At 41.9% G+C, this 11,413-nt stretch overlaps 1 long non-coding RNA gene across 1 annotated transcript; it reads right to left on the bottom strand.

The window, feature by feature from the left end:
• Nucleotides 1–1,304: 1,304 nt before the first annotated feature.
• On the bottom strand, nt 1,305–9,759 carry LOC126284949 (uncharacterized). The gene is made up of 3 exons (XR_007551580.1): nt 9,687–9,759; nt 1,837–1,978; nt 1,305–1,479 (listed from the first exon to the last, which is right to left on the bottom strand). It is a non-coding gene; the product is annotated as an uncharacterized LOC126284949 (long non-coding RNA).
• Between the last annotated feature and the right edge of the window lie 1,654 nt (nt 9,760–11,413).

The following is an 11,413-nucleotide window of genomic DNA, read 5'->3' as shown; positions in this document are numbered from 1 at the left end:
ATCTTCTTATGTTATAAAAATTCTGTAGGCTGAAGAGCGACGTACCTATCTGCTGCCAGCCAGCCCCCTTCGGGGGGAATCGAAATAAATAAAGGAAAAAAATCGTTACTAAAATCTTGCCTCTAACAATGAGAGCAGTGTAGTTAAGGCAACACTAGTATTAAGGTTTATAACTAAATATTGTATTCGTCGACTACTTGCAATGAAGTCGTTTATACAGGGTGTTACAAAAAGGTACGGCCAAACTTTCAGGAAACATTCCTTACACACAAATAAAGAAAAGATGTTCTGTGGACATGTGCCCGGAAACGCTTAATTTCCATGTTAGAGCTCATTTTCGTTTCGTCAGTATGTGCTGTACTTACTCGATTCACCGCCAGTTGGCCCAATTGAAGGAAGGTAATGTTGACTTCGGTGCTTGTGTTGACATGCGACTCATTGCTCTACAGTACTAACATCAAGCACATCGGTACGTAGCATCAACAGGTTAGTGTTCATCACGAACATGGTTTTGCAGCCAGTGCAATGTTTACAAATGCGGAGTTGGCAGATGCCCATTTGATGTATGGATTAGCACGGGGTAATAGCCGTGGCGCGGTATGTTTGCATCGAGACACATTTCCAGAACGAAGGTGTCCCGACAGGAAGACGCTCGAAGCAACTGATCGGCGTCTTAGGGAGCACGGAACATTCCAGCCTATGACTCGCGACTGGTAAAGACCTAGAACGACGAGGCAATTCTTCGTGCTGTTGACGATAACGCTAATGTCAGCGTCAGAAAAGTTGCTGCTGTACAAGTACAGCTCAGAATTACATATAGAATCTGACAGGGGTACTTCCACGCCCTGAAACCTTGTTTAATTTTAGTAATTTCAGCTGATTTTCAGCGTGACTGACACTAATATCTGCAGCAGTCATTTCTGCAGTGGCGCTAGATTGGAATTGAAATTGGAGCATCACTACCGTGTCCTCCTTTGTAAAGGACCATTTGATAGTGGGGTTCACCAATTCTGACTTTGCTTTCCTACCCTCAGTTTCGGTTTTTTCTGTCATCCGTGGGTGTTTGAATGTAACTTTATATATAGTTTACATTTGACGTCCAGAATATCGTTGGGTTTTTCTAGAGATGTTTAGACAAAATTCTGCAAAGGTATTGTCCTTCCACAGTGGTGTCAGAATGTTAAAACTACCTTCCTTCCACGTGAATAATTTTGAGTTCTCGCACCGTCTAACAGACGTCAGTCCGTATGAAGAGAAATAATTCATAATATCTGTAACTGATCTGGGAAGTAATAGTTGACATCGTGTTGTCGGGTACCTTAAAGGTCGTTTATTTGAAATGTGCTTACATTTCTTTAACTGATAAAGATAGTAGTTAGCATTACAAATCAGAATAGTATCTACAGCTCCACACCAATTCAGGAAACTCCTGGGCAGCTCATCAACCTAGATAAGGGTATGGGAATGGTCCTGGAAAACCTGTGAACAAAGAAGAGATATTAGAATACTTCTTAGAACACCTGAAACTGGTCACACACTGAAGGAATTTTTCAACCAGTGTGTGATCCACTGTTTTACATGCTAAGAAAACTGCTCTATGTTGTTAGTGTTTTCATCTCTGGCATACTTTGTGGCATACTTCACTCCATGGCATTAGCTTGTATGAAAAGTAGAGAATGTCATTTGTCCCAACGTCATTGTTTCATTTAATGGGGCTTACTTCTTCGGTCTATTTCATCTTCAGCAACTGGGAAGTGCTATATTACTGCCATAAAGCTTGTGCCTAGACTGCAGTGTGTCGCTGTCTGGTCTAAGTGCCTTCAATGTTGGACTCACCGTAAGGCCATAAACCCCACGGCCAGGCGGCGAAGCCGAAGCCGAAAGTGTCAGCTCCTTCCAGGGATTCACCTCTTGAGACGCCAGTGCTGACAACGGCTGCGGCTGCGGCGTACGCCAGGCTCACCAACAGGAACACCAACTGCAGAGGAATATATTTCATGAGCAGAAGCACCATACGTGCTACACACATGAGTGCACACAAAGTGTGCTTAGAAAATTTAGCGGCGAACATATTCATTTCAAACACTGCTCCACCATCACCAGTAGAAGTCTGTAATATTCCACACTCAGTGTCCTGGCTTTACATTGCCGAGTGTTCACTTGCACCACCTTTTGCAAATTAAACCTACACCTTGTAAGTAGGTCTGTTACTTGGAACTATCAAAATCAGGGCTCTGGTGATGTATCACATTTTATCTAGGGTAAAAGCCAGTAGTGGTGCTTTTAGAAAGTATAAATATATATATGAAAAAGAGACTTAACACCAAATTTCCACTCACGTTTCCATTTGGATGACTGTTCTCACGCTAGCAAATCAAGTGGGTAATAAATGTGGAAGATACACATTGAGGTGAGAAAAGTCATGAGATACCACATAGTATCGCGTTGGACCTCCTTTTGCCTGGCGTAGTGCCGCAACTTACGGTGGCATGGGCTCAACAACTACCAAAGTGTTGTTGGTGCAGGATCTTGTGCCAGAACTGGCATCTCGATTATCTTCCATAAATGTTCGATGGGATTCATGTGGGAGATCTGGGGGGAGGGGGGAGGGGGACAAAAGATTCACTCGAATTATCCAAATTGTTCTTCAGACCAATCACGAACAATCGTGGTGCGATGACGGTCATCCATAAAAATCCCGTGGTTGTTTGGGAACATGAAGTCCACGAATGGCTGAAAATGGTCTCCAAGTAGCCGAGCACAATCAATTTCAGTCAATCGTCGGTTCAGATGGATCAGACGACCCAGTACATTCCATATAAACACAGCCCACACCATTTAGGAGCGACCACCAGCTTGCACAGTGTCATGAGGACAACTTGGGTCCATGGCATCGTGCGGTCTGCATCACACTCGAACCCTACCATCAGCTCTTATGAACTGAAATCAGAACTTACCTGGCCAGGCCACGATTTTCCAGTGTCTAACCGATATGGTCACGAGACGAGAGAAGATGCTGCAGGAGATGTAGCGTTGCTGACAAAGGCACTCGCGTCGGTAGTCTGCTGCCATAGCTCATTAACGGCAGATTTCGCCGCACTGTCCTAGCAAATACGTTCTTCCTACGTCCCACATTGATTTCTACTGTTATTTCACGTAGTGGTGCTTGTCTGTTAGCACCGTCAACTCTACGCAAACGCCCTCGTTGGGAGGTAATGTCTGAAATTTGGTATTCTCTGCGCACTTTTGACGTAGTGGATCTCGGAATATTGAATTTCCTAACGATTTTCGAAAAGGAATGTCCCATGCATCCAACTGTAACTTCCATTCCGTGTTCAGTCTTTCGATTCCCGTCGTGCGGCCATAATCACAAAAAAAAACGTTCAAATGGCTCTGAGCACCTAATGTCAGCAGTCCCCTAGAACTTAGAACTACTTAAACCTAACTAACCTAAAGACATCACACACACCCATGCCCGAGGCAGGACTCGAACCTGCGACCGTAGCGGTCGCGCTGTTCCATGCTGTAGCGCCTAGAACCACTCGGCCACACCGGCCGGCCCATAATCACACCGTAAACTTTTGACATGAAGCACCTGAGCATAAATGACATCTCCGCCAGTGCACTGCCCTTTTATACCTTATGTATCCGATACTGCCGCCAACTATATATGTGAATGTCGCTATTCCATGACATTTGCCAACTCAGTATAAAAATCATTTTGGTGCCAGGGCGAGATTAGTCATCTATGAAGCAAATTCTGACTTTGCATGTGGTAATGGAAGTAGCGAGAGAGCTGTTGAAGCAGAATTCACAGAACACAGCAAACTAGAACCAGAATGGGACGAGGTGTGAAATTATTTGCTCCATACCAAACAGGTTTTAACATCCACGGAAGCCAAACAAACTTCTATTCATACACTGCGATATTTCAAAGAGGAAATGAGAAACAGCTTTCAAGTATTTGTGAAAGCAGTTGCGAACACTCTGCTCACTGAACTATCATTTATTATACAGTCCATTTCTATCCAAGCGATCATCTTCACAACATTTGAAATGCAACATGTAAACTGCGTATATTGTTACTTTGTGACATCAAACACAATGTAGCTAAGATTCTGTTTCAAGAAGATTCTGTTTCAGACTAAATGGAAAAGGCGTTGTGAATCACATCAGTGAGCCAAAGTAAACTTTAAACATGAGACCACTTCGAGCAGTTTGAGTAAGAAGGGAGCGCAATCAAGAGCATTCAATCAACGAGATGCGATGGTCAGAGGAGTGAAAGAAATTATCCTGAAGCGGTACAACGAGAAACTGAAGTTCACAATATCGTAGTATTAACTACGGACTCATTTTCATAATTCATGAGTAAATTTCCGATAGTGTAAGGAGTTTTTTATGGTTTTTCCGTCAAATTCATAAAATGGTATTGGTATTGTTGCCCATTCGTTTAGTTATATTGGGTTGGTGCGTAAGTTCGTAGCCTTTTTCCTTAAGTTCCATGAACGCGAAAGATACTCGTAATAGAGACTTTATTCATCGGTAATGGGTTCTCCTTCACTGTTTACAATAGACTGCACACAGTGCGCTAATTTTTCGATTCCGCATCTGTAGAAATCACGTGGTTATGAGGTGGAGAACTCGTTGATCCACGTTCTGAGCGCATTCTCGTCCGGTAAGGAAGTTCCTTGAAGATTGGTCTATAGAGAGCAGAAAAAGTGTAAATCTGAGGGCACAAGCTCAGGTGAATAAGGTGAGTGCGGAATGACTTCCCAAACCCAAGTCCTGTATAGTGCTTTTGTCAGTCTAGCACAATGCGGACGGCAGTTATCGTGGAGTAGCATCAAGTCACGCAGTCTTCCTGGTCGTTGTTCTTGGACTGCGTCTGCAAGACGTCTCAGGTGTTGACAAAAAATGTCACTAGTGATGGTTACGCCTTGGGGAAGGCAATGCCTAGTACACCGCACCATCGCTATTCCACGAAATGCAAAACATCATCTATCGTGGATGCGAGCAGGTCTTTTTACGGGGTTTGCTTAAACTGGTCTCAGACATTCCTTAATTTCCTTACGTTATCATAAAGCAACCATTTCTTGTTGTCGATAACGATACAGGATAGGAATGGTCGGTGTTGTTCACGAGCCAACTGATGATGGGCGAGCAGATATGCACAATGGCCATCCCCCGATTTTTGTGATTTTGGCTTAGAGCATGCGGTACCCGTACACACGATTTTTTGAACCTTCCTCACTGCATGCAAATGTCGCACGAAGGTAGAATGATCACAGTTCACCACATTTGCCAGTTCTCCAGTACAGTGGAATGAATAATCGAGGATTAATGCTTTTAAAAGATTTTCATTAAGGTTTTAATGAACGTGGAGAGTCAGAAATGTCAAAATGACGCTCTTTTAAACGAGAAAACCATCTTCTTTCAGCGCTGTGTCCAGTGTCATTATCTCCAAACACGGTGCAAAAGTTTCTGGCTGTCTCCACTGCTATCACCCCTCTACTGAACTCAGACAGAAGAATATGTCGGAATTGTTCCGATTTCTCCACATGGCACTGCATTTTATAGCGTCTGCAAAATAATAATATGTACGAGAGCCACTCCAAAAGAAATGCATGCTATTGTTGTAAAAATACAGTTTTCATTTTGGGTGTGTGAAAATTTTACAGTGTGTAGATACATCCTTCCTGTTTTCAAACTTAGTTCAACCTGTTCCCGGGAGTGGCGCCGTCACAGGGTGGCTGCTACACTTGACGTTCGTCAGAAGCAACGTGCTGTCTTAAAATTCCTTTGCTGTGAAAACGAGACAGTGCGAACACCCACAAGAGGTTGGAAAAGGTGTATGGAGATGCTGCTGTCGGTCGCAGTACACTTAGTCGGTGGGAAAGCAGGTAACGTGATGAACGCGGGCACGGCAATATTGAGGATCGTCCTATCAGCGGCAGGCCTCGTACTGCACACTCACCAGACAATGTGAAGAGAGTTAACGAATTGGTAACTGCTGACAGACGCATCACAGTGAACGAATTGTCACGCTACGTTGGCATAGGGGAAGGAAGTATTTGTAGAATACTGAAAGTGTTGGCGTTAAAAGAGGTTTGTGCCAGGTGGGTTCCCAGGATGTTGACAGTGGCTCGCAAAGAAACAAGAAAAACGGTATGCAGCACACTTTTGGAACATTACGAGAATTTCTTGGAAGAATTGTGACAGGTGATGAAACATGGCTCCATCATTTTTCACCAGAGACGAAGAGGCAATCAATGGAGTGACACCATGCAAATTCATCCAAGAAGAAAAAAAATCAGAACCACATCTTCTGCTGGAAAAGTTATGGGTACGGTGTTTTTCGATTCCAAAGCACTCTTGCTTGTGGACATCAAGCTAAGTGGAACGACCATAAATTCTGATGCATATGTGACGACATTGAAGAAACTTCAAGCTCGACTGAGTCGTGTTCGACTACATCGGCAAAAGCAGGATGTTTTGCTGTTGCACGACAATGTACGGCCACATGCCAGTCAAAAAACCATGGAAGCGATCACAAAACTCGGATGGACAACACAAACACCCGCCTTAAAGTCCTGACCTCGCTCAATGTGACTATCATCTCTTTGGGAAACTGAAAGACTGTCTTCGTGGAACAAGGTTTGAAGATAATGACTCCCTTGTGGACGCTGCCAAACAGTGGCTCCAACAGGTTGATCCAGAATTTTACCGTGCGGATGTACAGGCGCTGGTTCCAAGATGGCGTAAAGCAACTGAGAGGGATGGAAATTATGTAGAGACATGAAAATATTGTTCCTAAAGGACGTATCTACACACTGTAAAACTCTCAAACTTGTAGAAAAAAAGATGGATTTGAAAAGAAATAGTATGCATTTCTTTTGGAGTTACCCTCTTAAATTCAAATGAAAACAGCGAACTACAAATACAAACGACAATGGGCAAAAGACACATAGCAACCGGAATAGCATCATTCCGAACAAAAAACCTACAAACGTATGCATCTATTAATATCATCGTAATATATATAGTACAGATTTTCTTGACGGCTCCCATTGATCAACAATACACTGATTAACACTATGTTAGCGTACGGAAGTATGTATACATGAATGCTGCAACTTTCACTAGACTTGAGCAGAATAATGAAAAATTCAGAGTCGATAGAAACGTGTGGCGAGCATCACCAGAAGTACTCTAATTATCCTCGCAGGAAGCTTTCGGTGCCTTAATATGGACGAAATAAAGAATAAATACATGTTAGCGGACCATATATGAGTCGCTTTCATTTTATGAACGACAATCTACTATGTGACCGTAAGAACGTATGGAACAAATTAATACAGTAGTTTTAAAAGCAGACCTAACACTCTGTTTTAATAGGAATGAAGTAGCATTGAAAATAGTAAGAATCGTTAGTGAAGTCTAAGAACCAATTAAGAATATCTTGAGTTTAGAACAATTCAAAACAGTTACTAGATGGCCAGCACGAAAAATCAACAGAAGAGTAAATCAGCTTGGGACCTTTTGGTAAACTGAACGGCGTTTGCAGAATTAAACTTTCGTGTGTCTAAGGAGGAGAGTATAAAGGTTTTCTGACATAATACAGTGGTCTAGGGAAAGTAAGGACAAATAGTTTGATGTACGACACATGTGGTCTATAAAGCCGGGAAACAGTCTCAATCTGCCGTACAAATGTCCCGTAAGCTATCGCGCTAGACTGTCGATATTTCATTCTTTCGCTAAAAATTTTACAGCGGTAAGTTAAAAATTGAATAGTTTTATTTATTAGGCCTCCTTACGAGACTACTGTGCTTATAGGGGTTAAGTTTAGATAGAATGCTAAACGTAATCAGTTTTTGCGTAGCGTTTACGAAAGTCTCTTTTCTTTCATTATCCTCACGTAGAAGTATAACTTAATAACTTTAACGAAATAAAAAAAACTGACGGACAGCCAACTTAATAACTTTAACGAAATAAAAAAAAAAAAAAAAAAACTGACGGACGGCCCTTGGCGTAAGAGGGCGAGAGGGTACTCGGAATCTTATGCTGCTCTCAAGCGCCGTAGGTCAGATGGCTTTTGTAGGACAATGTGAGTTTGTTTCCTGGATTGATTAATTGCCAGTGCCCTGTATCTAATTGCTCCTCTACACTTCCCCTACACGTCTGTTGTACGTTCTAAACGGTTATCGTTTATACCCTGTACACTCAGTGTGTGTCACCAGTTCTAATTTATGACGCAGACAAATGGACTCGTAGTGCAAAACCCGTCCAAAAACTATTCGTTTTCTAGTGAGCAATCGAGAGATGAATGTTGACAAATGTTACGAGGGAGAGACAAAAGAATTAAGGAATAGACAGGAGTGGGAGACGTACTTCTGACTGTAATGAAAATGAAACAGAGGTGGACTGGGCATGTACCCATACGAATCGATGGCAAATGGACGAAGAAGTTCTTTGCTGGATTGCAGTAGGTACGTAAACACAGTGACGACGACCTAATGGAAGATTGGAAGATGTTATCAAGAGACCTACGGGAGTGACATGTCTGCGTGCGGCCGAAGACAGTAATGAATGGAGAATACTACATGAGGCCTTTACGCAGCAGTGAATGTCAAATGACTTACAATGATAGAGACATGGATAATACTTAAAAACTTACTATTAGTGGAATGTAAAATTTGTAAATTTGTGGTAAGTTCCTACTGGACCAAACAGCTGAGGTTATCGATCCCTAGGCTCACACGTTAGTTAATCCAACTTAAACTAACTTACGCTAAGTGCAACACACACACACCCATGCCGAGAGTAGCAGCTCGAACCGTGCGTGGCAAGGCGCCCAAGACCGCGGGGTTACAAAGCGCCGCATAGAAACGTAAAAATGATGCTTAGCTGCAAGTTATGAAATCAATGAAAAAGGTTTTGAAAAAAATTTCATTGTAATTTCTTATAGTTATCGAAAGTTAGACACATTTTTACCCTACGTTCTCCATGCGATGGCGCCTTCAAAAATTTATCATACTTCATGGACCTCACCGTAGAACACAAGCAAAGGGGAAATAAATCGAAATTGATGAAAAATTGTGTTCATGCTGTCATACTCATAGGTGGGTGGATTACTGAGGATTGATTCTTCCACGTGGGAGAAATATTCCAGCAACGCTATCGCTCGTAATCGATTAAACATGATGAATAGCAGGTACAATATTTTAACTCACCACAACAACTCATATGAACATTTGCAGAGTATGGAGCCCATCGTGATCCCTTGTAAACGATTACACTGTGGGTCCTCTGGTTCAAGATGAGCGGAAGACGAAGATCGTTTCTGAAAATCCAGTATTTAAAGAACGAGTGTTCGCCTGGACACGCGAATGCGTAATTAGGATTGAATAATGGTGAGTGGAGCTACGGTGCGCCTCGTTGGAAGTCGTGCCTGATGGTGCAACTGGCTCTGAGCACTATGGGACTTAACTTCTAAGGTCATCAGTCCCCTAGAACTTAGAACTAATTAAACCTAACTAACCTAATGACAACACACACATCCATGCCCGAGGCAGGATTCGAACCTGCGAACGTAGCGGTCGCGCGGTTCCAGACTGTAGCGCCTAGAACCTCTCGGCCACCCCGGCCGGCAAGCCGTGCCTGGGAAGACACAGTTGGCGGTGTCTTACCGTAATAGTGTAGACGGCCATCTCGAAGAAAGTTGTCGCCTGTCAGCCGTGTCCGAGTGCTGTAGGAGACCACACCTCCTCAACTCTGCTCTCACCTTATATACCTCCCACGTCTCATTAGTCCCGCACAGCTTTCTACGTGAAACTCTTCGTTAGAAACTGTCACTTCCCGTGAATGCCCAAGAGCTGTCTTTCACAAACATTTTCACACTGTCAATAGGCAATCCATACACAAGCAAATTCTATATATCAAGCATTTCCTACACTTCCATTTTGGAATGTTTTTAGACTTTTTTCTTTTAGGACGAAGCCTCTGCCCATAAACAGAAGCGAACTTAGACATATCAGTAATTGTTCCGTTTAATAAACAACTTCGGTGTTCGCTGCCGCCAAATGAAAAAAAACCAAGGCAGTGAAAAATACTCTGCAATCAATATCATAACCATGTTCATCCTGCAAGCCATTTTAGAGACAAATAAAAAATTGGGTACAAAACACGTGACGAATCTACCATAAGTGAAAACATGAAATCCAATGCAAGCATGTTCAACATTATTGACAACAAGTCTGAAATGCTTTCTGCACCTTTTAAGCAAAAACCATGCTACGGACTGACAAAGAACCAGAAATTTGCATACGAGGTAAGGAAAACAAGCAACACATGATATATGACAAAAATATGCAAACGAAATTAAGCTGTTTTATAATTTTGGAAACACCTGATCAAAAAGTAAGAGTGCAATCAGAGGCTATTTAGCACAAATAAATAGACAGCATGTTTCGTATATTTATGCCCATAGATAAGTTATGTTTCTCTCTGAATATTTCAAAGATACTTGTTAGCCTATGGTATTCCTCAGAAAACGACCCCGTGGTGTAATTGTCAGTGTTTATTTACAAACTGTCATAAGTTCCGAAATGTTATAAATAGTAGTCACTTTTCCCAGTTATGCAGATGATCATTAAAGTGAGAGATGGAGTGTTGTTTAATAGGAATGACAGTCACTGGCTTTTAGTTATTGTCGTAGATAGACGTACAAAGTGGTTTATTATCTATTCAGATGAATATTGTACATAAATAAGAGAGAAGGAAATGGTGTGATGGAATCAGGAAGCGATTTTGTGACTCGTCATCGCAGACTTTGGAAATTACCTGTCTGTGAACATACGGCAAAAATGGGTGTTTTGGGATTAGGTATTACTTTGCGACAATAGCACACACTAGCTTTTTGTTCTTAAATGCTGTAACTCTGGTCAATATGCAACAGTGCTGCAGTGCTAGAGTGTGTTCTTGCATAGTGCTAACATTAGTGACGGAATCTTCAATTACACAAATTACACTTGAGTTGGTCACAAAGCCATTTCCTTTGCAGATGGAAAAAGTGTTTATAGATTTCTTGGAAGCTTTCTGCTACTGATCCTCAATTTGAAGAAAAGGTGACATAAACAAGTTATATGTGAAGACCATTCTTTACAAGAGTTAAATTTTACAAGCATTTTCATCATCAATTGGAAAGGGAAAACCTCATTTCCGTAGATTATAGGGGGAAATTAGTGACAGCACACATACCTGCACAAACAAGTGTGACAATTGAATTGTGTAAAACGAGCCTCATTAATAAAATTAGGGACGTCTGTGAATGGTCTATTAAAAATACAAATTTTTGTTTCGAATTATACCTTTGTTAATAAATATAACACAAAGTTGATCAGAATATTCTATTGAA

This window comes from Schistocerca gregaria, chromosome 8, assembly GCF_023897955.1.
Source record: "Schistocerca gregaria isolate iqSchGreg1 chromosome 8, iqSchGreg1.2, whole genome shotgun sequence".
NCBI classification, from domain to species: Eukaryota; Metazoa; Arthropoda; class Insecta; order Orthoptera; family Acrididae; genus Schistocerca; species Schistocerca gregaria.
This window is presented reverse-complemented; position numbering and strand designations above follow the sequence as displayed.